Source organism: Ambystoma mexicanum, chromosome 9 (assembly GCF_040938575.1).
Source record: "Ambystoma mexicanum isolate Mex_15411 chromosome 9, UKY_AmexF1_1, whole genome shotgun sequence".
Taxonomy (NCBI): domain Eukaryota; kingdom Metazoa; phylum Chordata; class Amphibia; order Caudata; family Ambystomatidae; genus Ambystoma; species Ambystoma mexicanum.
Window position 1 is genome coordinate 1,417,515,800 of NC_090931.1, and position 24,557 is coordinate 1,417,540,356.

The window sequence follows — 24,557 nt, forward strand, 5'->3', positions numbered from 1 at the left end:
TATGGTTAGATGTTTGCTTGAATGTGTGTGTTATGCAGCAGTGTTTGTGAGTCCATTTATTTTATACTTACTGGTTGAGTTTTTGTGGTTATATGCAGTTTTTTCATGACATGGGTAATTGGACCAGACATACTTTTTCGATCTTTGTGATAAAATAAAAGATCATATGTTAGAGTAGGTAGTTCATAATGAGTTATTACATTGCATAATAGACATTTCTGTATTTTTGTTACCCTCATATTTAGTACTTTACAAGTACTATAGTTCAACCCAGTGTACTACACAATTTTCTCAGTTTCTGTATGTGTTTTCTAAATCATTGGGTCTGTGGGGGAAAAAAAATCCATGTTGGATTAAAAAAAAACCTCTTTGTAGTGGTACAATATATTTTTGTCATTGTTTTGCTGTTTATTTCTTGTTTCTTGCTAATCTTCTATCTGTTGGCTTGTTGCAGATTTTTGGGGCAATTAGATACCTGTTGGAGTATTCTAATTGTTTATTTCTACTTTTATTCTATTCATCTATCTGTTTGCTTGTTGCAGAATCTTGGGGCAGTTAGATACATGTTGGTGTATTCTAATTGTGCACAATTTTGAAGTTGAGGTTTTGCTTATGTTCATACCCAGATTACGTATTAAATTTTGGTTTTAAGAATATTAAGTACGCATTTACAAGATCTGGTGGTAATCTCTGCTTTGGAGTAATGGTACTATCATTACAATGTAAAAGCATTACTATTACGTATTTAATATGTGTTTGTATTTGTAAGGTGGAGTGATTATCTGAATTGCAGGTAGTACATAATCTGCCATCGTTTGCATTTTGTACAAGTTGCTGAAATGGAATGGATTCACAGTTAGGTATGTATACATACACAAAACGGTAATTAGGGACTTGTTCCTGTGCCACATGGCTGCAGAGAGTGCATGTATGTTTCCACATGTATGAAATCTGGAAGATTTAATTTATAGATATGTTTTTGTCTTCCAGTACTTGTAGCAAGTACATTAGAAATTCTTGTGGATCTTCTTGTGAGTTTATAGTGAATTTGACCATTCCAGCACAGTAGTTCAATTCTTGTCTTATTCCATGAACACTGTAAGTGTTGTCAGGATTGTTGGTTGCATTTCTATGAAGGACTAACATTTGCAAACTCAATTGGTCTGTACTTTGTAAGTAAATGTTGTCAATAATTGGTGGCAATTGGAATAGAATATTTATTGCTAAATTTGCATAGCAATTTACACCAGTTGTATTTGAAAATTTGAACAGACCTGACAGTTCTATGTCGAAGTCATTTGTTCGGAGTGTGTGTTGTTTCTTTGAAGAAGTAGTTGAGTTACTTTGACCAGTAGATTCTTTTTGGCTGTGGTACTTCATGAAGTATTGGTTTCTTTTTTTTTCTTTGGAGGAATTGCAGTGAGACCCTGTATCGTTTCAGTTTGAATTAGTTTTCTCTTAGAACGTTTTGCTTTTTGTTGAACAGGATATGTTTTTAGATGGGGGGTGTAGAGTGAAAGCAGTCTATTGTATTCTAGATTGCAAGGAATATAAGCATTTGCTTTACTTGCATCAAAGTTGATTAGAAATAGCACGGGTAGTGTACCTAAGCGTGATAGTGCCACATAGCTCATGCCTTCTTTAAAGACTGTGCTACCAATATCTATCAATGCTTTATCTAGGGTAAGACCTTGTGATTTGTGAATGGTAACTGCGTATGCTAGAGTTAGTGAAAATTGTTTTCTGCGTACATACATGTCTTTGAAAAGAAGGAAGCGGGCTGTTGAGGATCCTATCCTTTTAACTTCTGATAGTTTGTCAAAGACAATATTGACAAATTGAATGTTGTTGTCACGTGGGTATTTTTGAAAGCCAACCACTGTACCAAGAGCTCCATTAACTAGTCCTTGCTCCAAGTCAAGCTTACGTTTAAGCATTACTCTACAGTTTAAAGATAATTTTTATATTTTCTCCTAACCCGCTGTGTTGGAGATACAGTGTTCTAAGGTATTTAGTCTTGTTGTGGCTTGTTGACACATGGGTAGTGTCATACCATGCACGTCCAGTTTATCTGAGGAGCAAATTTCAATTATCGGTTACATTTGTTATTTCAACATTGTTTCCTAAAAGTTTGAACAGCTTGCAAGAGTTTGCATCAAGGACATACAATTGACATTTTGATGTGCTAATTGTTCCATGATATCAGTAGCACGTGAGTTATGGCCATAGAGTGCATGGATGTGCCTGGATTTTAATATTGATTGTACTTGTTGAGATAGTACACCAACTCTAATACTTTTTAAAAATGTTGGCGTATGTGAGGTCTGCATGTTTTCTGTTAATTCTCTGTATTGGAAATGTTGCCAAAGGTTGACATTTCCTATGCTGCCAAGAGTTTTACGGCACAGTTTGTGCTGTAAGGTTTTAAAAATGGGTTCACCTTTCACTGGTGTCAATTGAAGTTGATCTCCGAAAACAATAATGTGTTTTCCTCAAAAGAGCTCTTCATTGTCTATTTTGAGGACCTCTTGTAATCTGTGGTGAATCCAAGCCAACATTAGGTTGGAGGCCATGCTCAACTCATCTATTAGCAGCATTTTAATTTGTTTGAAAACTCTGCGTAGTTCTATTGCAGCTTCTTTGGAAAGTTTGTAATGTTCTAATTTGTTTTGGTGTTCTACTGGAAGATGTAGTAATCGGTATAAAGTGACACTGCCTATGTTGCAGGCAGCTATAACTGTGGTGGCCGTTACAACAGCTGACAATTTGTTGTTTGTCAATTGTTGAAGGAATTTGCTGTTGATTTTCATCAAGAATGTTTTGCCTGAACCAGCTTGACCATTCACGTACAGTAGTATAGGTTTGTAGTCTTGGCAGGTACAGTTTTCATTTTCATGTTGCACATCATGTTAAATTTGTTTTGTTATTTCTTGGAAATTGCTATGCTGCTCATTGTTCAGTTGTGATTTCAGTACAACAACGTCTTCTGTAGCTGGTTCATACTGACACATGGTGATTTCTACTTCTGTCATAGCTAATTCTGCCTCATTTGGTATTAGTAGCTGTCCAAGTGGTTCGTGGCTTCCTGTTACAGAAGGTTGACTACTGTCAGAAGTGTTCACTTGTAGTTGGGCTTGGAGTTCTTCTTCGTGTTGCTATTCATTGTGCAACATTGGTACTATGTAACGTTTATGTCTGTTATAGTGCTTTCATTTGCTTTGAAAACATTGCATAGGAGTCATATGTATCCAGTAACTCTTCTTTTGTTCTCCATGGTTTAAAAAGTTGTAGCAGGGACATGTAATACAGTTCTTTATGTTGAGTAGTTTTTAATGACAATTTTATATGATTAATTAAGCTGTGTTTGGTAAGTTTCACTAAGCTGCCTTCACAATTTACAACTCTGTATCTACCTTTCTTTTCATCTGGTTTAATATTATTTTTGTATGTGAAGTTTTGGGCTACATGGTAGAGACACATGGCTTCCAAAGTGGTACTCCTGTTTGGGTAGTATGTGTCTAGTAAATTGTTTTTCAAAATGTCTTGGCTGTTGGGATCATTTTTGGCTATTCTTTCTATGTCCTCATATGATTTGAGAACTCTTTTTCTAGATTTAGCAGGATCAAGACTTAGCCATATTATTTTGTCAGATTTTCCATACAGGGCAGTGCCGGTTAAACAGTCTGCAGCTTCATAGCAGCCACATTCTCTATGAGAGCATTTTTATGCCTAAAATGTGCAATTTCTGGATAGTGGTTTGTCAGATGATATGTCATCCCAGAGTTCCTGAAGTTCTGTTTTCTCTGCTTTGGTTAAGTAGGCTGTAACATATCGTGCAACTGCAGTGGAATTATCTGTAATGTACGGCACATCTATGTTTGCATTCCATAGGTGGGCAATGATTGCATTGTAATCATTGATGTATTTTGATTATTCTGTTCTATTTATGCAATATGTGTTCTTAGGTGATTTACCTTTGACACTATGTCTGACTGAAGACATGAAGTTGTTTACTTGACCTGTTGCTAAAACTGGTCTAGGAAAACCAAAGAGGCATTTGGTGTAGCATTCCCCTTTTTTTACATTTGCCACAACAATATTTCCCACATTTGTGTCTTTGAAATTGTAACATTTGTGCATGAAGGTCACTATGTGTTGTTTGTGAAGGGATTTCACAAATCACATATTTTTGGATGAACTGAAAAACAGTGGCATCACTGTCTTCACCAAATTTAGGAATATCTTTAATGCATAATAGCATGTGGATATGTGGTGCTCCTCTGGCTTGGTATTCTTTTCTCCAAAAGAAGTGTTGAACTTCTCCGAGGGGAGGAACAGTCAGTGTAGCATAGAAATGAAGCGATGATGGAAATAGCTTGATACATTTACAGGATCTAGAGTGCAGAGTTCTCCTGGTGTTTTTATATCTATCTTTGTTTTGTTTTTGTTTGCTATGCGTATGAAATCGTGTAAATCTTCCCATGCATATTCTGCACAACTTAATGTATCAAACCAAGTGGGTGGGCCAAAGTTTCTTAACATACAGCGTACATCTCTGTGACGTTGGAACCAGTATTCTTTTGTACCATGCATGTTTGCTAAAAGATTTGTAATACTTGACTGTACAACCTCATCTTTTTCTTGCAATTTTTGTAATAATTGCGTAGCTGACATATTTTGAAAATGAGTACCTTATTTTAATGTGTGTGCAACTCCATAGCATAGAGTTGCTAGTTCACTTTCAAAGAGAAGGTGGAATATGTATTCCACATTTTGTCTGAATCTAGGGTCATCAGAATACATTTGTAAAGAGCGATATTCTGATGCTGTTATCTGTGAGGGTCTATCATCGTACCTTTCTCCTTTTCCAGTAGGAAAGAGTAGAGGAAAGGCCCATGCTGGTATACTTTTTTCCCATATGCTGATTGAAGATCCTTTGGCTTGTCACATTTGGTACATTTCCAGTGCATCATCTATAGTGTCTTTAGAGTGTAAAGGATGAGTTGTATAATATCTAAAATATTGGATTCTGTAGCAGGATTTCGAAGTTGAAATTGACCAGTTTCTGATGACTCTTAAATTATTTCAATGCTTTCTCTCAGGTTTTCTTCAATATTAATGTCTTTGTAGTATTCATTTTTGTTTTTTAGATAACACAGGGCTTGTCAAACTTTATGTAAGTCCACGAGTTGTTGCCTTTTTTTTTTTTGTCTTTTATAGGTATGCCATTTACTAAGATAATTCAAGATTGATCTACTGGCAGTTGCACTGCTAGAGTGTGTACATTTTCTTTGAGATCTAATGGTAAATAAACTACTTTGCCACAAATGCCTTTCACTAATTCAGAGGGATATCATTTTGCTGTTTTTGGTTGAAGTTATATTATTGCATGGCATTGGTGCAGTTTTTGAATTTTGATGCTCTCATATTAATTTAGTTGTTGCAGGGGTTTTAGTAGTGGGAATAATTCCAAGTTATTTGTGATAGCACATGAAGGTGTTTGGTTATTGTCAAGTTTTGCAGTGCAGTAATTGCAAAGTATTAAGGGGTCAATTATTTCATATTTGTTTTCTGCTATAAGGTAGAGAGCTAATTGGAACCATTTGGAATCTTCATTGTCATCTACTTTGTGCGTTATGTCTACAGTTTTTGTTCTACTTTTATAAAAAGTCCTGCGGCAACACACACACACATGGTTTGGCACTTCAGCGGAGGTACTTTTAAACATTAGTATTTCTTTTTTGTATGTGTTTAATAGAAGGTTGCTATTTGTACATTAGTTGCTAGTTTGTTGTAAAGCTATTGCATTTTGTAAGTGGCTTTCACTTCCAAAATAGTTTCTCTGGATATGCTATATTTCTTCGAGTAGTTGTTTGACTGTACCATGTAGAAGATTGTTATTTAAATTGGCTAGTGCTAAAGCAGGACTTTTAGCATAGTAGAATTTATGGACCAGATTTCTTATAGTTGAATGATATGTCGATATAATTTTGATATGATGGAAGGTGTATTTGCGCACTGGACAGGCATTTATATTTTGTAGTAGTTTAATTTTGAATTTGTCTTTGCTTTTTACATACTGATTGAGGAACTGGCATAAAGATTTGAAAGATTTTTTGGCAATGTTACCCATTGATGTGCATGGCCATTTGTAGACTGACATTTTGGTTCAGTTGAATGGAGAGGTGATACTGAGTTTTCTGGGGATATTTTTGTGAGCAGAGTTTCTTGTTCCATAATGGTGTTACTAAGTTTTTCATACCCTTGTCCACTGCTATGTATGGCAATTGGGTTTGTTTGCTTTTGCTTATATGCTTTTTCATTAAAATATGGTTCTGTGCTCGTGGTGTGACTCCATTCACCTCCACGGATGTTTAAGAAGCAATTTGTGTTGATATTCTGTTTATTGAGAAGTCTTTTTTGTAGTTTAGTAGTTAGTTTTGTTAGTGGTTTCATTCTGTTTAAAACTAAAATAAATAACTTCCTTTTCAGAAGGATTGCACTGTCTATGAGAGCTTCTACAATACATTTTCTACGGTAGGATTTAAGGGTTGTGCATGATTTCTCTCCTGTTTTTATAAGGTTCTGAAGGACACTGTGGTGGAACATATTTTGTAAAACAAAAGTTGGTATGGTTACTTGACACTACATCAAGATTTATAGGTGCAGCGTTAGCAGTAGTGGTAGCTGAAGTCATGTTAATCATTTTCTGTTTCGTTTTACATTTTGATAGAGGAGACAATTTTTCTGTACTGGAAGCTTGTTTTGTTTCTCTTAATGACTGTATTATGTGTTTGGTTTGACCTTTTTGTACAAAATCTGCTAGAGATGGATGGTTATTTTGGACACATTTATTTTGATTTGCTCTACTTCTGCGTTGCTTTCTATGGAGTTGCTTTGTGGTAGGCATTCTTTGGGGTCTGCTGGAGTAAAAAGAAAGTGTGGGTTGGGCTGTTGTTCAGTGTATGCATGCTTTGTGCATGAGTGTCTGAGTACGATGGTAAGGATGATTGTGGAGGTGTGGGATTGTGCAATGGGCTGCTACATCAAGTTGGGAAGGCTATTCTTGTATCTGTGTGTTACTATACTGGGCTTCAGATGACAATATAAAGTGTGCAGCTGTTAAGGAGAAGCACTAATACTACATCTAATGGTAAAGGGTTAATACACTTGTTTGTTCCACAATACTAAAATGGTAGGGTGTTTGAGTAACAGTTAGAATATTATGTTAGTATTGTGCTTACTTTTTTGTATGGAAAGAGTAGGTTTCTTCTAAGTTCTTGTTCGTATTTCAGACGCTGCTGCTTTTCAGGAGAGTGGTCTTCACTGCAATCGTAAAAGAAAGAAGTTAGTGAATATGTGTATTTATAGCACTTTTGTTAATGTAGACATTGTTTTTTGTTTGTTTTTGTAGTAGTAATGTTTTCTTATAATTGAGCATAATATGCACATGCACTTCCCTTTGCCTATGTGCATCCTGTATATTTTATTTAAAATCTGTTAGTTGAATATGTTTTAAAAATGAGTATACTAGTAAATGTATAGAGCACACTTGTTTTTTTTAAATGTTATGTTATTGGATGTTAAGAGATAGAAGAAATAATAATATGCATTTTTTGCTATTTTTACAGGTTCACTGTATGCATTTGTGAAGGTGTGGAAAATAAAGCAGAAGGATTTCATATAGAGGCAGTGGTGTTGTTTGAGCAAGGAGCCTTTCTAATGATATTGTCTGTGTGTGTGCTTGAATGAAGATGCATGTACTCATCCTGGCTGTTTGTAATTTTATAACACACTGGATAGCCTTTTTCATAATTATACTGTTATTTCTCCCATCTTTTGATATGAAATACAACATTTTTATATAGCTGTGTGTGTAAACAAAAATTTAGAGAGCAGATAGGTTTGCAATTGACACTTCATCATAGCAGATGGGAGAAATGACAGTAAGTTCATTTTACAGTTTATACAGGGTAAGTTACTCTGTTTATATGTATTCCTAGAAGAGCTGTACATGTACTGTGTAGAAAATATTCATACCTGTAGTCTGTGTTCATGCATGTGGATGTGCATGAATCTGCAAGTAGAAATCTTGGGGACTTGTATAGTAGTTATTGCTTCAGGCCCTTTGCAGTCACAGCGCAATTGTACTTGGAGTGATCAATAGTACATCTAAACTGCTGATCTGTGATGATAGAGTTAGATGTAGAGTTATTGGATGTGATTGGTGGATGATTGTGTGACTGCTTAACAGTAGCCAATGAGAAATTGTGTAGAGTGTGAAGTGGAAAGGGTAGAAGGGCTGCCCCAGTGTTACATGCTCCACGGACACAGCGGCTGTCCGCAGACAGGGCGTGCCACATCCGGTATTTCTCAGCAAATCCAGCATGGAAAGGGGACTGTAGGGATCAGCCAATCAGATGTTGAAGTTGTGGTTTGTGTTGAAAGAGGCTGTGTGTAGTGAAGATGGCAGAGGTGGAGAAAGTCAGGATGTTGGTGGTTGGAGATATGTTTGTGTATGGTTTGGAGCAGTATGCTAAATGCAGGAATGTGGCAAACAATTTTGATGTTAAAGGAGTGGAGGTGGTGTGGAGCACTGTGCCTGCTTTCAATGTGCAGGGAATTGTACACGATTGTGGAGATATGGGCAGGGTGAACAGTCCACATATAGTTGTTTTGCACTGTGGTGCTTTGCATTTGGGCTATGTCAGTGTCCATACCTTGTTGGCAGATTTGGAACACTTGGTTCAGGCAGTAATGAAAATACTTCCAAATGCCAAGGTTATTTTTTGTGGTTTAGTACCTAGGGCAATATAGGACAATATTTTTGTTTTTTGTCCTCAGCAAAATATTGCTAGGTGTGCAATTAACCAAGGCATGTTTGCTTTCATGCTTAGAGCTGATATGTTCTTTTTATAATAATGAGAACATTGATTCTGGTAATGTTTTTTTTATTTTAAAGAAGATGGCATTTCTTTATAGTTTATGAGAAATGCCATGCTGTTTTGGAACATAAGGGTTGATTTGGAGAAGCTAATGTGTAGATTTCTGGAGCAAAATAAGAAAAGAAAAACAAAACAATAAAAAATAAAAGGTGTTTCTGAAACATCTGCAAAAACAACTAACAAAAAAGGCTCTTTTCAGAGCCAACCTCAAAGGGGAAATGGGGCAACTATTTAAATTTTCATTCCCCACTTTCAGATTTTTCGATTTGTCCGCAGACAGCGCATATTACATATGGGAAATTTGGGGTTGAGAGTTATGCAAATGAGTCTGAGCAGAGCAAGGGATTGGTTAATAAGGTTTACTGGGTGTGTTGTGTAAGGAGAGAGTTTGTCAGTAGGTATATTTCCTGAGAGAATAGCAGATAGCTATGGCTGTGTGTTTCAGAAAGCATATTGTTTGAATTTTGGGAGATTCATGGATAAATTGGTTGGAGGTGCATGCAGATCGCTGTGGAGTGGCTGCACATTTGGATTCTCTAATGTGGAAGTGGACTGGCATGGAGTGCGTGGAATGAAGTGGCTGGATTTGGTACCTCTCTGTGCTACTTTGGTGACACAGCGTCATCCAGACATTATTATTATTATTCATTGTGGAGGGAACAGTTTAGGACATGTGTCTGGAATCTCTTTGGAGTTTGGATACATGTCCATGACTTTTCCAAGTCCTTCTTTCATTGCAAATTGCCGATTCATTTTTCCCGTATTGCACAGAGACAAATTTGGCTGCGTTCATTTTCATTGGTCAACAAATGGAGAAAGCAAGGCGCAATGTTAACAAGGCTGTTTGTGCCTTTTTGAGAAATGTTGGTATGTCCTCTTTTCAGAATGAACACATATTGTTTTTTTGTAGCACACACATTTTTTGCAGAAATTGAGTACATCTTACTTATGCCAGCAATCAGATTTTTCAGCGAAATATACAAAATACATTGCAACCTTTTTTGGAATTACAGCAATCCATTTTGCAGTAGGTGTTAACCATTTGAAGCTTTTGAAACACAAAAAAACACCACAAAAAGGCTCTTTTCAGAGCCACCACTTCCTCCCATAGAAAAGTGCAATGGTTCCAATAGGGCAGCACCCCCAAAATATAAATGTCAGCGGACTGCACAGGGCCCTGCACTATTTATTTGTCACTTCTATTTTTAAACTGCAAAAGGCAGCTCTGAAAAGAGCCTTATTTTCTTTGCTTTTTGTTGTTTTATATTTTTTTTGTTTAAACAACACACAAGGAAAAGAGGAGAAAGGAGGGTAAGGAAGGGACACCAACCATGGGGATAAGGAAGGGCAGGTGGAGAGAGGAAGATGTAGGATGGGCCTTATTGAGGTAGGTCGCAGACCTTCTCATGTTCCTTGACCGCAGTCTCAAAAGCACTACGAAGGTTGTCCCTCCTGCAGAGTACTGCGTTGCAGTACATGCAAAATATTGTGACCCTCGAAAGGTAAGGGTCAACAGCATCATGAATGGCCTGCGAGGCAGCTGGAGGGATGCACTGTCCCACAGGAGTGTCTTTTGTGTTGACAGGAGCGGAAACAGAGGATGCTGCAGAGGAACTCAACCTACTACGTTTATCGCAAGGTACAACCTTATGAATAGCCCCATCGTGGAACAACTGTAGGTGTCACTTCATTGATGTAGTACCATAGGTATACGAACTAGGCTTGCCACGTCTCAGCACCATGCGGCACTGAGTGCAGATCACCTTGTTCACATGAGCTTTTGCCTTTCCATCAATGGTGGTAAATAACCGCCGCACTTAAGACTCATGATAAGTGCTAGTAGTAGGGACTTCCACTACCTCATCCTCTTCATCCTCTTCATCCCTCTCCTCTGCATCCTCGTGCATGTTCCCCTCTGAAAGCCCTTGGGGACGTGGTGGTGGTGGAGGGATTGGGGGTGCTGATGCCAAGGCAGTAGCAGCAGAAGCAATTTGAGATGCCATCTGGAAGGTTAATAACCAGGAACGAGGAACCAAGAACAGCAACCTGCACAATTGTCCTGTTGTAAATCTTGGAAATCCAAAAGCAGAATGAGGATCAGCTCTGGGGTGTGGCCTTTTATAGGGGTGCAGGGGTGCGCTTTGCAGACACCCTCGCTGTCCACATACACATCGAACACCAAGAAAGTGCTCAAAATATTCAAAAAGTATGTGGATCGGCAGGGACATTGTCTGGGACATGTGCAATGGTGAACTTTTACTGTAAAATACCTTGGATTGCTTAAAAAAGCACTTTTGAAATGTTGGGTGGCCTGAACAGTGTCCGCAAATAAGGATACACGCTCAGCATGGGTGTGGTCACATGATGACGTTGCGGACACGTTCGCGAATGGGACGGCTGTCTGCAGGACACCAAATGCACGGGGACGGTTGTGCGCATGCATGCGGGTGTTCTACGGACAGTGTTCAGGTCCCCGAACTAATATAAAGTGCGACACACGTGCGGCGGACAGTTGAGGACAGGCACAATGTTTGTAGGACCCACGTGTGATGCACATGTTCGTGGGTGTTCTACGAACAGTGTTGAAGTCCCCGAATGAAATAATGTGCGTCAAAACTTTGCGGACTGGCGGACGGGATATGTGTTCTACGGCTATATTAATTCTGGTTGCGGACATTACGAACAGGGGGGGTGTTCTTAGGAAACCCCCATTTGGGTTAATTGCAGACAAGCGGACATATTGTGTGTTCTAAGGACACCGCCATTTTAATTACAAACAGCACGAACAGGTATATTGTCCTTAGGACACCCCCATTTTGGTTAATTATGGACCAGCGGACATCTTGTGTGTTCTAAGGACACCTCCATTTTATTTACGGACAGTACGGACAGGTATAGTGTTGTTAGGACACCCCCATTTTGGTTAATTGGGACATAACGGACACCCACGCTGTATGCGGACACCCTAACGGCCTTTTTTTTAAAAAAAATGAGACAAAGGCATATACTAAGAACACACTTAAAATGTTATTATTGTTTAACAGTATAAAAATTACGAAAGAGAGGGGGAAGTAGAAACTGAAACAAATACAGGGGAATTAGGCATTTAGACATGATGGGAGGAAGGGATGGAAGTCTCATTGTAATGTTTTTCTTGCTGGGGAGGGTTTGGGGATAGTTGGCTGGGACATGGAGAGGGGGAACAGGTACATGTTGGATAGTGATATTTAAAGTTTTCTGTAATGTGGTCCTCAAAAAACTGTTTTATAAGAATTAAGTTTTTCATTAACATATCCCTTTTTAGTTCCATTCATTTTAAGGATCTTCTAATGTCTCTCTTGGTATATTATACTTATTGACTGTATGGTCTGTTAAAAAATATGTTAACTACACATAAAGTAATGGTTATTAATTGGCTTATATAGAGAAATGTTGTGTCTACCATTGGTATCACTGTCTTCACTCATTTCATCTCATGGGAAATTTTCTTACAGCCATTCTAAAGTACTGGAAATTTCTGTGTAAAAAAATATATATATTAGTTTTAGTGTACCGAATACAGAAAATGTATAAATATATGAAATAAATATAGTGTACTTACTAGTTTCTTACAAACTTTTGTTGTTACTGCTGTGTAGGTATGCTCTTGCTTTTTGATGCAGAGTTTCTGTGAGGTAATTCTGTTGGAGGCATATACTTTTTTTTGGGTATATTCCATTATATTGGAAACGCTGTTTCAGTGGAGGGTTGGTGTCTTACATATACAGTTTCCACTTCTTATGTATTATAAATTGTAATGTATTTATGTGGTGCTTTTTGAACATGTTTGGTGTTTTTATTGTATCATACAATAATGTAAGATACTCCCTGAGTTTTTGGATAGTGTTGATGGTGACCACGCCCATCCACGGACATGCGCACGGTCCTTGGACATCAAAATCAGTAGCGGAGGCAGGGGGTTCAGTATTTTCTATGTTATATGTATGTAATCTTAGGGAATCTTAGTAAACATTTATCACATTTACATTATCTATATCTACATTCAGTGAAAAAAACTTTGTTAAAGGGACATTATGGTTAAGTTGCGCTACTAAAAACCTATGAAATTCTGTAAAACAAACTTTGTTAAAGGGATGTTATGGTTCCAAGTAAAACCGAAAAACCCTTGAAATTCCCCAGTTATGGTAAGATAAGCAACCATAACTCGCGCCACCACTGTGCACTGCTAAGATTAACACCCAGGACATCAAAGATGACATTGATGACATCACTGATGACATCACATGTGCATTTACTTTTCATGAAAAGTCTTTACAAGGGATTCTTATGTTGATAAAAAAAAGTGTGAAGGATTATTGGAATAAATAACATGAGGTACGCAGGGCATTAAGTAATGCTTTGATACGAATACCATTCTATTATCAGTTTCTTTCCAGTATACTAAGCTACTCATGTAGAGTATAAACATAGGCATTGTGTGCAATATACATGATGGATGTACAATATTATTAATCTTACCATGTTGAATAGTAAAATGATGAATGCTTTTTATTACAGTTTTGTCTACTGTGCAACATTTAATAACTAGCTAATAAAACCCACTTACTACATAATTGCATTATTCGAAACGAAATACAAATAACAAAAAAACATTCAAATATGAGCGTATACAGGAAAAATGAGGTAAACTACAATATTACCAGCCAATCTTCATACCCCAACTGATTAACTTTATACATAGAAATGATCGCTCTCCTTCAAAGCTACTACTTCCCTATGTATAACTATCATATAATGTAACTGGTCCCTAAGGAGAGTAGTGTGCATACAATGTAAACACATATCAGCATATCCAGGAAAGTAAAGTAATACAAAAAGGGGTGTTTTCCCCTATGTATATGTTTCATATGCTGTGAGTGAACCCCAAGTGAATTACTGTAAGAACATATTTGAAGTATGACTCTACAAATATAGTACTTGAATATGAATTATCAGTATATGAATTTTTAGTTCCTGAGTGTTACTGGCCTAGATATGTCAGTAAAGGAAAAAAGAGGGAACCAGCCACGTGATGTCATCAGTGATGTAATCAATGACATTTGTGATGTCATCTTTGATGTCTTGGGTGTTAGTTTTAGGAGTGCTAAACCTTATACATCATCATTTAGCAATTGGTTTAAAATGCATGTATTATAAATATGTTCAATACAATTCCATCAATATATTAAGAATACAAAAATGTTTTAATATTACAAATTCCAAAATGATCAATAAAAAATCTATTTACAAAAATTATAATAAAATATTTCAAATACACCAACCAACTTTAATTTCTTTAAACAGATTACTGATCTGATTAATAACGAGAGTGGTTGGCCCTCTACAATACGATGCCAAGGGAGACACAATGCATCAAGCACACATACTCCTTAAAAATGTATTTGCATATCTTTTAACACTGGGCAAAACATACGTATGTGCTTAAGCTTTTGTGTCTCCCCCATACAAAATCTGCATGTACTACTTGCAATCTGACCTATAATGCATATTATTTCCCTGTTATGGATAAGATTCAATATAACCCTTGGAAAAGACCTCATGATTCTTCAATCTGGACAACGCATCCGCTAATCTGGCAAAGTTCCTCCTTTTTGTATCCCCAGACATCTTATAAACCCTTCTTTGTTTCCCAAGTTTCAATCATATCTAGCTTTAAAACCTCCTTTTAGGTATTCTGTAATTTGCAATAAAATAATCCATTGTTATATCATATTTAAAAATTATTTCAAGGCATAGTTTTCCTAAAATTATTTTTGCATGCCACTTCAGATTTGTTCACGTGCTTACACATTAAATGATGCACATGTTTGCATTATGAATTATATGATATGATAGGTTACTTTTAACACGCTTAATACCCAGGGGTTTCTAAGCGCGGATCCGGGGATCGAACGTATTGCTTCCAGGGCGAGCACGTTGCCCCTGAGCTTTCCTCTCAAGTTCATTTGCATGCATTCAGTGTTCTTACTTTCTATTGATGTCACAATTACTCCATTTCCATTAATGGTCTTGGCATCAATGACTGTCTGGGCAAGCCGGTCGCACATCCACAGATCCAGCTGTGTCAGTGGTGAGACAACTTCTGTGGGTAGGCACTTCTTGTGATGGATGGAGGCCAGCATCAGGACACTCCTTATGGGCACTTCCCATCACTTCTAGAGCTGTTCCTCCCTACATGGGTGGTCTCAATTGCATTAATGCTCTACAAAAGGGACATCCAGAGTTTACTTCACAGGAAGAGTGGGTTATTCTATTACTGTGTTACAGCGCCCCCTTCGCAATGCCCTCCACAGGACCTTCTTCTCATCACCATAGAACTTTGGGGTTCTTCCCTATGAGATGGTCCTGTTGGGTCCCAATGTTTTGTTGCAAAGACGGATGCATGCCTGTCTGTCAGGCAGGGAGTGGGCCCCAGCAGAGACATTTTTATGGGAGGGCAAAAGGGGAACTTGCCCTGGGCCCCCCACCTTGGATGGGGCCCCGCAAGGCTGCAGGATCTAAGAAAGTAAGATTCCCTTGATCACTAGACTTAAAGAGCACACGTCAGGATATTTGATGGCATGCTGCTGAGGCTCTCCACCTATTGCCTATCTGTTTCGACAAGTACATTCTGCCTTGATCAATTCATCATGCAATGCTTTCTGGGGTCACTGTGGAATATAGTTTGTGTGTTCCTTATGGCACAACTCCTGTAGCATTCTTTCCTTCCTGTGGGAATTATGTTGATCATGTGCAACAGGAGAAGTTGAAATGCATATTGATAAATTGAGTACCACAATGGCTCAGAGGTCATTTTAGCATGTTAAGCACTCATTGAAGAAATACGTGGTTGTGTGCAAGATTAGAATAGCACATTCCAGCAAGGCTGGCTGAGCCTTTCCTATGTCTAGAGTTTATATACCTGCCTGCATATGTACTTGGTTTTGTAGCACAACAGGTGCTATTATCAGCAATGTATCTGCACCAGGTAGGGCTTGCTATAAAAACTAACATCGCATAAATATAGTGAAAGTCTAGAAATTGGTTTGTTCAGATGGGGTGTTGCAAAAACCGAGCAGTCACATCCAATGATGAGCATACACCATTAGTCGAAGAGGTGAATAATTGTCCAAATTCATTACTGCAGAACCAAAGCGTTCATGCTTGCATCCTGGCTTTGCCAGCAGACGATACAATCACCCTGGTCAGATCATCTAATGTCTCTTACATTACTGTGCTGTCTTCTGTTAGGTGGTGGCATCGTTACGTCCATTACTTGATATTTCTTCTTACGTAGGCTATATGAGTAGAAGGGGTGGTAGACAGAAGAGAGTGGACCAGATGTTGCAGGCCTCGGGCAAGCATATTTTAAGATCTGTGCATTTGACACAAAAAACAGCTTTTTTGCACAAGCAAAAGGTCATATTTAAACCTTTAAAATACAAAAGACAAACCCAGATTAAATCTATTAAATCACATCATATGGTATGCTGATACTTATATACTTTGATTGACGATGGAGAGAATGAAGCTAGAATAATTCCCATTTTGCATAACACCCTTCTATAGTATTTTGTTTTAAACAATTGTCTTGTTTGGTAATGTGATTTGTGTACTTTCCAAGTCAGTTTTATAAAATGAGATTATTTTAGTTAATGGTAAGAACTGGAAAAGAAAGTGTTCAAATACAGAAATTACAGAGTTGACACACATCCAAGCTTCACCCCTTATCCAATGTGTAATGCTGGGCATCTAATTTAATCTTGTATTTCCTAACCTCTCAAAATTGCCAGTGCCTAACCTTTCACAATTGGAAGCCCTTCAGAATGATTTCCTTCTCAAAGAAGCCTCACTTATGGTAGTGTTGCTTCCACTGTAAAAGTGAGCCTTGATATATTGCACACCACAGACACTGGTTCCTTTGATCTCCAATGGCAACACTATTTTGAAAACCATGTCCCACTTCCAATCTCTGTCTGGATATAGAAACCTTCCCCGTAGTTACTAATCTACATCCACTATCCATGCTACACCTTCCTTGCCATTGGTCTCCTCTATCCATGCTTGAGCACTTTTGCATTCTGTGAGGCAGCTTACATGAGTTCTCTGTCTATTCTGGTTTTCATGTACCTTTTACATACAGTCCTGCATTAATTGTAAAGGCTCCATACCTTCCTGGATGCTATTGAAAAAAAAAAGTATCCTGTATCTATACTAGAAAATAAGTAACCTCTGCGTAGACTGCTAATGTTGGCTTTCAGATGCTACTTGTTCATCATTCTTATTAGAAAAAGAGTAAGAGTAAGTGGACTTAAACGGAGTAAACATGCTTATTTTGAATGCTGAGGCAGCATATCAACCTATGGGTTGGACTTGCGACTAGGGGGGAGGGGAGCACGGTGCGACCAGATATTCTTGATAGCATAATTCCTTTGGTTGGGCGGAAGGGGGGGGGGGCAAAGATGTCCGTGCCCAGGGCTCCAAAAGTGCTTAAGATGGCCCTGGGCCCCAGGATCTGGACACAGGTGCAGTGAATAGGCAGATTGGCTGCTGCTAATGTGGCGTTGACTGAGTATTAGGAGGTGCAAGGGGGCAATCCTGAGTGCTGGAAGCAGCAGGGGCCGGGTGGTGGTACCTCCACTATAGCAGGCTCGATGGGGAGGGTGCACAGCATTCAGGGGGGGGCTAGGGTGGGGAAAGAGAGGGAATGCGTATCAGTGAGTAGGTGGGGTGGTGAACATGTTGCCTGTCAGTCTAGCAGGGGATTCAGCGGTGAATGTAGGGTGAACAGCCGTGATGGAAGGGGGTATGGCAGGAACATGGGAAGAACGAGAGTCAGTGATGGGTAACAGTGTCCAATGAGGTTGTGCAGCATGCATGCAGTATCAGGATTCAGAGGATGAAGCAGCAAGCGGCATCAGGAGTCAGAGGAGGTGCAGGAACAGTATGGGAAGCTGTGCAGCAGTCATGGGCTATCAGTAGTCAGGGGCTATCTGCAGTCAGGGATGGGTAGAAGCAGCCTGTGGAGTGTAGCAGAGCTCTGGCGGTTACCAGCAGTCTCGGAGAGCGGTTCAGAATTCATGGGGGAAGGCATCAGTAATCAGGTGGAGTGTCAGCGGTCAGAGCGGTTGCACCAGTGAGCGTTGCAACGGTTTGTGGTAGTTGAAATCAAGGAGCACAGGTCGCAAACGCATTCAAACGGGCGCAAGTTGCAGCGAGGCGACAACAAATGTCGGTGGTCACTGGCAGCAGAGAGGGGGCAGAACCAGTAGGGGCAGATGGGCTGGTCCAGGGCTCTCAAGATTAAAAAAATAAAAAAAATAAAAATAAAAGGCCATCCTTGCATAAGGGTTCTTGCAGAGGTTGGTGCTGTTGAAAGGGGATGCCAGTGTGGATATTTGGCGTTTAGAGGGGACCTGATCACTGCCACACTTGTGTGTCGGTGTCTGCAGCGTTGCCTGTGTTCTCTGAGCTGTGATATGTTTTAGGGCTGCAGCAGAGCCAGGAATATGGTCCTTTTGTGTGCATTGTTTGCATATGGAAGTACTGCGTCATTTTTATATACAGCGCAATTTGCCAATGCAGAACTACCATTCTACACTGGGAGAACACGTTGAGCATGTGAGCATGGTAACCGTGCATAAGGATGCTTGTGCAGGCCGTGGTGGATGCAGATGTGGCTCACAGAAAGTCTGGTAAATGACCCCATCCGAAATGTGTTCAGTTTGCCATTTTGGCCAGATTACCATCAAAGGAAATACATGTAATGGATTACTAAACAGTAACATGCCAGGGACATGAAGTCCTCAGCCAGCCCTATGCAAGCCACTGAATTTAAAATGGGGAGAGGAAGAGATTGGAAAGGGTGCTCTGACTGACAGTGTGGACAATAGTGTTGCCTTATTCTTTTATTACTCATAGTGAGGCTGCCCATATTGGTGCTGATATCACTGTTTCCTCCCTTTAACTTACAATTACACCTTCACAGGTAGTGGGAAACAGGGAGCCTAGGAAAACGTGTTTGTGGCTATTTTTTGTGTGTATCATGAGTGATTAATTGAACACTGTCATTAAAATGTTATGCAATGAGCAACATTGAATTATTTTGTAATATTAAGTCAGTGTAATCAATTCAAGGGCATTTTTATCAAGATGGTTCATAGCAGACATTCTGGGTATATCGACGATAGCATTGCACAATAAGACAAATACAAATAGGCCTGCTCAGCAAACAGCAACACCTTGAATGCTAGATGTGAAATACATCATGCAGTCAATTCTTGCTTGATTTCATTTGCAGATAATGCTCAGAAGAGAAATCCTGCCTGACAGCTGTTTCGGTCCATCAATATATCCTAGGGACCTTCATCTGGATGTAGAAAAATGCTGGACTTTCATAGATTTTGTCATTGTGGCATTAAAGTTTCTTTTTCTGGTTTGACATGCTTTTCTTGCGTTTACCGCTCTGCATGCCCACTTTCAGTTAAGAAAGAAGAATAGGAAGGGGAGTTCTGGCTGTGCTACTCCTCATAGGAAGGGAACGAGCACAGGGACGTTGATTCACTAAAATGACAGGGGTAGCGGAAGTGCAATCTCATACCTGATGACATCACCGGAAGTGATGTCACATGAACTTTGACCTAGATGGCAGCAGTTCCTCTTTAATCCTGGTGACATCGACCAAAGTCACAAAAAAATTAATTTACAATACGTATTAAAGCAGACAAGAATACTTTAGATACGAACCATATTTTCGAAAGAGTGCTGCGTTCATATGCCATGGATGAGCCCATGATATCATAGGGTTAGACCAAATAGAATCAACATAAGCCGAGGCACTTCCATAGATATGCCGCTTCAGCATGGTATGGCCAGTTACTTCCATATTATGCCAGTTATAGCTGCATGTCAGCTATTGTCATTATATGAAAAGTAGAGCTCCTACATTGCCAGTTTCTGTAATATTACAGTATCCAAAAACCCAATAGATGCAAGTCACCAACAAGGCACAGGAGCATTAATTCTTTGATACATGGTAATGACTTATTTATAACAAAGCACTATACGCTGAAGGTCAGAAGGCCTAGTAGGACCGTTACTGTTATGTTCTCCCATGTACCCCCCCCCCTTGTCTTGTAGCACCTGGAAACACTTTTTGATGTATGAGTAGCATACAAATGTTCAATAAATATATACAATAAATAAATATTTAAATACAATTATCATTCAAACCGAAGGTGTTACTCATTTATTAACCTCGGAAGAAAGTAAAGTTAAGTTGGCCGTGCTGGGATTTGAACCTGCAAACTTCAGATCACACATAAATTGCAGCTGCAAATGCTCAACCCGCTGAGCTATTGAACATGCAATGGCACTATAAGAAAACAAGTAAAAACTGTCTGCACAACGTAGGCTAGACACATAATAACACTTATCGGGCCTCATTACGACCCAGGCGGTAAGTTACCGCCTGGGTCGTACCTTTACCACCATGGCGTAAACTATGTTTACGCCATGGTGGTTGGCGGACTTACCGCCCCATTCCGAGTTTGGCGGGGCGGTAAGTCCCCAATCCCCATTTACCCTTCCCCATTCCCATTTTTGCCCCATAGGGCATAATGGGAGTGGGGAAGGCGTTAATTACGCCACCGTAAATTACGGTGGCGTAATTAACAACAAGGTCCCTTAGCGCCATGGATTTTAACACCTGCTAAAAGCAGGTGTTAAATCCTCCATGGCGCTAAGGGCCCTCGTAATCAGGCGGTAAGGGTCGGCGCTGTTTACGCCGCCGTAAACCCCTTACCGCCTGGGTCTTAATGAGGCCCATCATGTTTGTTGTAGCCTTTATGATGCACAGTATAAAATGCCATGCCACAGTAAGACATAACAGATAGGTTGCACCAAAATGCCAATCTAACCACATAATCATCCTTATCATGCTTACTATATCATAGATTTCCAGAACAATATGCCATGCCACAGTAAAGAAAGGCTAGACTGGCTGCACCCAAATGCAAATCTAGTCAGGTAATTACACTTATCATGATTGAATAAGCAGAGATGCCTAGTTCAAAATGTCAAGCCACAGTCAGAAAATGCTAGACTAGCTGCACCAAAACGCAAATCTAACCACATAATAACAGTTATGATGCTTTCCTTACACATGCCCAGAAAATAGGCCATGACACAGTAGGAAAAGCAAATACTGGCTGCACTCAAATGCCAGGCTAGCCAGGTAATATAACACCTATCATGCATACTTTATTATAGATGCCCAGTAAACATGTCATGCCACAGTAAGAAATGAATAGACTGGCTGTACCATACTGCCAGTCTAGCTTGTCATTGATGCCCTTTATGCATTAGCACTCCTCTCTCCTGACCCACACTTCCCATACACCCCCTCTCCCTCCCACTCTCCTCCTCCAACCCCCAAAATCAACTCCTCGGCCCAGTATTACCTCAACGTCCCTCTTCCTCATCTCAGTGCTTATGTATGAGGGAAAGTGCTTCTTAGGCAAGTATGGGGACGAAGAAGTGTGGGACTATGAGTAATAAATATTACCGGTAAGTAATCCAGGTATTTAACACATGCACACACATTCACAAAAACCTTAGTCATTTACACATGCACACATTCACCATTAACTCACATAAGTAAGTCCAGCCACCCAAACATCATGCACTCATTAACACATATTACATGATATATACACCCACGTACATTACATAATACACACACACACTTTATCCAGTAACCCTGGATAATTCAGCCGTGGTCCCCTTGCTCACTGTGCTTTAGAGAGGCTCAGCTTCACCTCAATGATGTGGCCCATCAAGGTTGAAACACAGGTCTGGGGTTGCTGGGGTTGCTGATGGTACTCTTGTTCAGAGGAGAATAGCCTAGCATTTTGGTGCTGTACTGCCCTTGTGGGTGCCCTTGTGGGTGGGTTGAGACTGATATGCAAATGGTCATTTATCCTCTGTGAAGGGTGAATCAAGCTAAAACGTGGTTGTAGACTCTCCTGGGTGTAAGGAATTCCATAGATCAGGGAATTTGATCCATGTCCAGTCTCAGTAGAGGTGCTCCCACACTCTTGTATATATTGTTCAGTTATGTTTGTGTTTTCTTAGAGACCTGGACCCCTAAGCATTCTCCCATTTTCTAAACATAGAAACATTATTTTACCAGGATGATATAATTTTTGAAAAGACTGGATTTGAGCCCAGTTTTAATGTGTTAAAGCTTGCAATGTGACAGCAGGCTACATCTCATTCAATTCCATCCTTAGTTTTAGAACGATGTAAAGAGTTGGCAAAGGTAGATAACTCATTGGTAGAGCATAGCCATTGCTGAACCAAGGGGTCTAGCCTTGCTCTCAGATCCAAACATGAGCTGGCATGGAAAAATAACCAGACCTGGCTTCCTGCCTCCCAAACCCACAACACAAAACCCATACCCACACCCTTGTTACCCACTGCAAAACATATGACCCTCACTTATCATTCAGCCTCCTCCCTAGTATGATTAACATTGTTAACATATAATTAATTAGAGAGTAACAATTTGGACTATAAACCCGTAGGGGTGAGACTTTCTCTATAGATAGTTATGGAAACTAAGTTGTTATTTGCTCAGGATCAGAAAATGTATGAAGTGTGGCAGGTGGGGATTTGAGCCCTGTGGTGCTGGTACCACGGTTTCCATTTCAAAGAGCAGGTGAGAATTCCACTTTTCCTTTCCATCTTCAATATTAGAAACAAAAAAATGCTTTCTGCAAATGTGTTATTCAGGTGCTAAGCTAGTATACTGTTCAATTAATCTGGTATTCAAAGGACCAAATTATCTACAAGGGAAGCATATTAATCATCTGTATCCTGAAGCAAATACATCTGAGAAACAAACTAAGATTACATTTATAATGAAAACTTGCTGTAAATATATTTGTATTGTGTATAATTGTGTGTACTTTCAAAGCACCAAGTCACAACTTGAACAAATATGAGCAGTAGTAAGTGAGCCATATGATCATAAGGGAAGTATGCATCGCTTACAAACAAGAAAGGGGGTTAAGTCAGTCACACAATCGGGTGCAGCGGCATGCAGGTCAGGCATAGCTCTCTGTAACAGCCACTCAACCTGCTGAACTACTGATCCAGATGTGTCCTTCCATATCATGTACCTTATTTTACTTTCCCATCATCCTCCTGTGTCCTTCCCTTGCCCTTGCACCACATTCTCAATACCCCCGTTTTTTTTTTTTAAATTAACTTTTAGACCTATGTTCCCCTTTTGCTCCAACCTTCATCTAGTAACGGAATCCCCAGCCCTTACCTTGAAACACCTCCTTCCCTTGCCCACCTTGCCTAGTCACCAATTCCTTGCCACTCACAACCTTTAATTACCGATCACACCAAGCTCATTCCAAGCCCTCACCACCTTCCGTTGCCCTGGCTTGCAGTTAGACATTAGACCACCTTTATTTGCCATTCAGTGCCTGCCAGACATGACGAGAAGCAATGGTTGGGATCTGGCTGGTAATTGCGACTATGGAGTCTTCATTTGGACAATGAAGAGTGAAAGACAGCGAAGGGACATGGCTTTTTTGTGCTCCCAAGTTGAACTTCCTAGGAAATGTGAATGCATATTTCATCTCACTGAAGCATAGAGAACTGCAAGGTGAATACGCCTTGGACCTGGTGATGGAGAGGGAGCAAGAGCCGCCTATTATATTTGTGTGTATTTTCAACTAAGGTGGAGTGTGTGTGTGTTTGTGTGTTTCGGTCCTGGGACAGGGGTAATGTGTTTGAATGTATTGTGACGGCGTAAAGTAAATGTGGAATGATGTATCTGTGTTCATGTGACTTTGTATCTATATATGTGAAGCTGGTGTTAATTGGCATGTGTGTCTTTTGTTGGTCACATGAGAGGAGAGTGTTCTGGACAAGACAATGAAAAACCATCACAGATTGAGGGGTTCATTCAGAGTTGAGTGGTAACAGAAAAATTGTCAGTGTTTTCCAAATAGTGTTGATTTTACCGTCAGGGTTCGATCATATACCATTGGTGGTATTCCATGGGAATATTGCAGGTGGCATTTTAAGCAGACTTTTTGCAGCAAATCAGCCTTGAAGGTAGAGGTAAAAAGTCCAAACTGGCCCCACATTATTTAAATTTTTCTTTTTACTCTACAGAACCGAAGCACAGGTGTGTCCCTTCAATAGAGTGAATAACGTATTTACAAAGGGCCATGTTAAGTGGATAGAAATGTGGGCATCTCTGATTGCTTCCTCCGACAACCTTAACGATATCATCCATACAAGTGCCAGAATTTACACTTTGTGCATAACAATATCAGCAGTATTGATATGAGCCATTACTGTAAATCATTTTATCCCTTCACATCGAAGCAGCAAACACATGTTCAAAAACCTTTTAACATTACCGTCGTCAGAGGTGTTTTTTTCTGCAATAGCACTGGAGGTATTCCATAAACACCACCTCGACTGGTGGTAAACTTTGAGGGGGGCTGATTTTCAGAAATACCGCTGGCGGAGCTGGTAACTTTATTC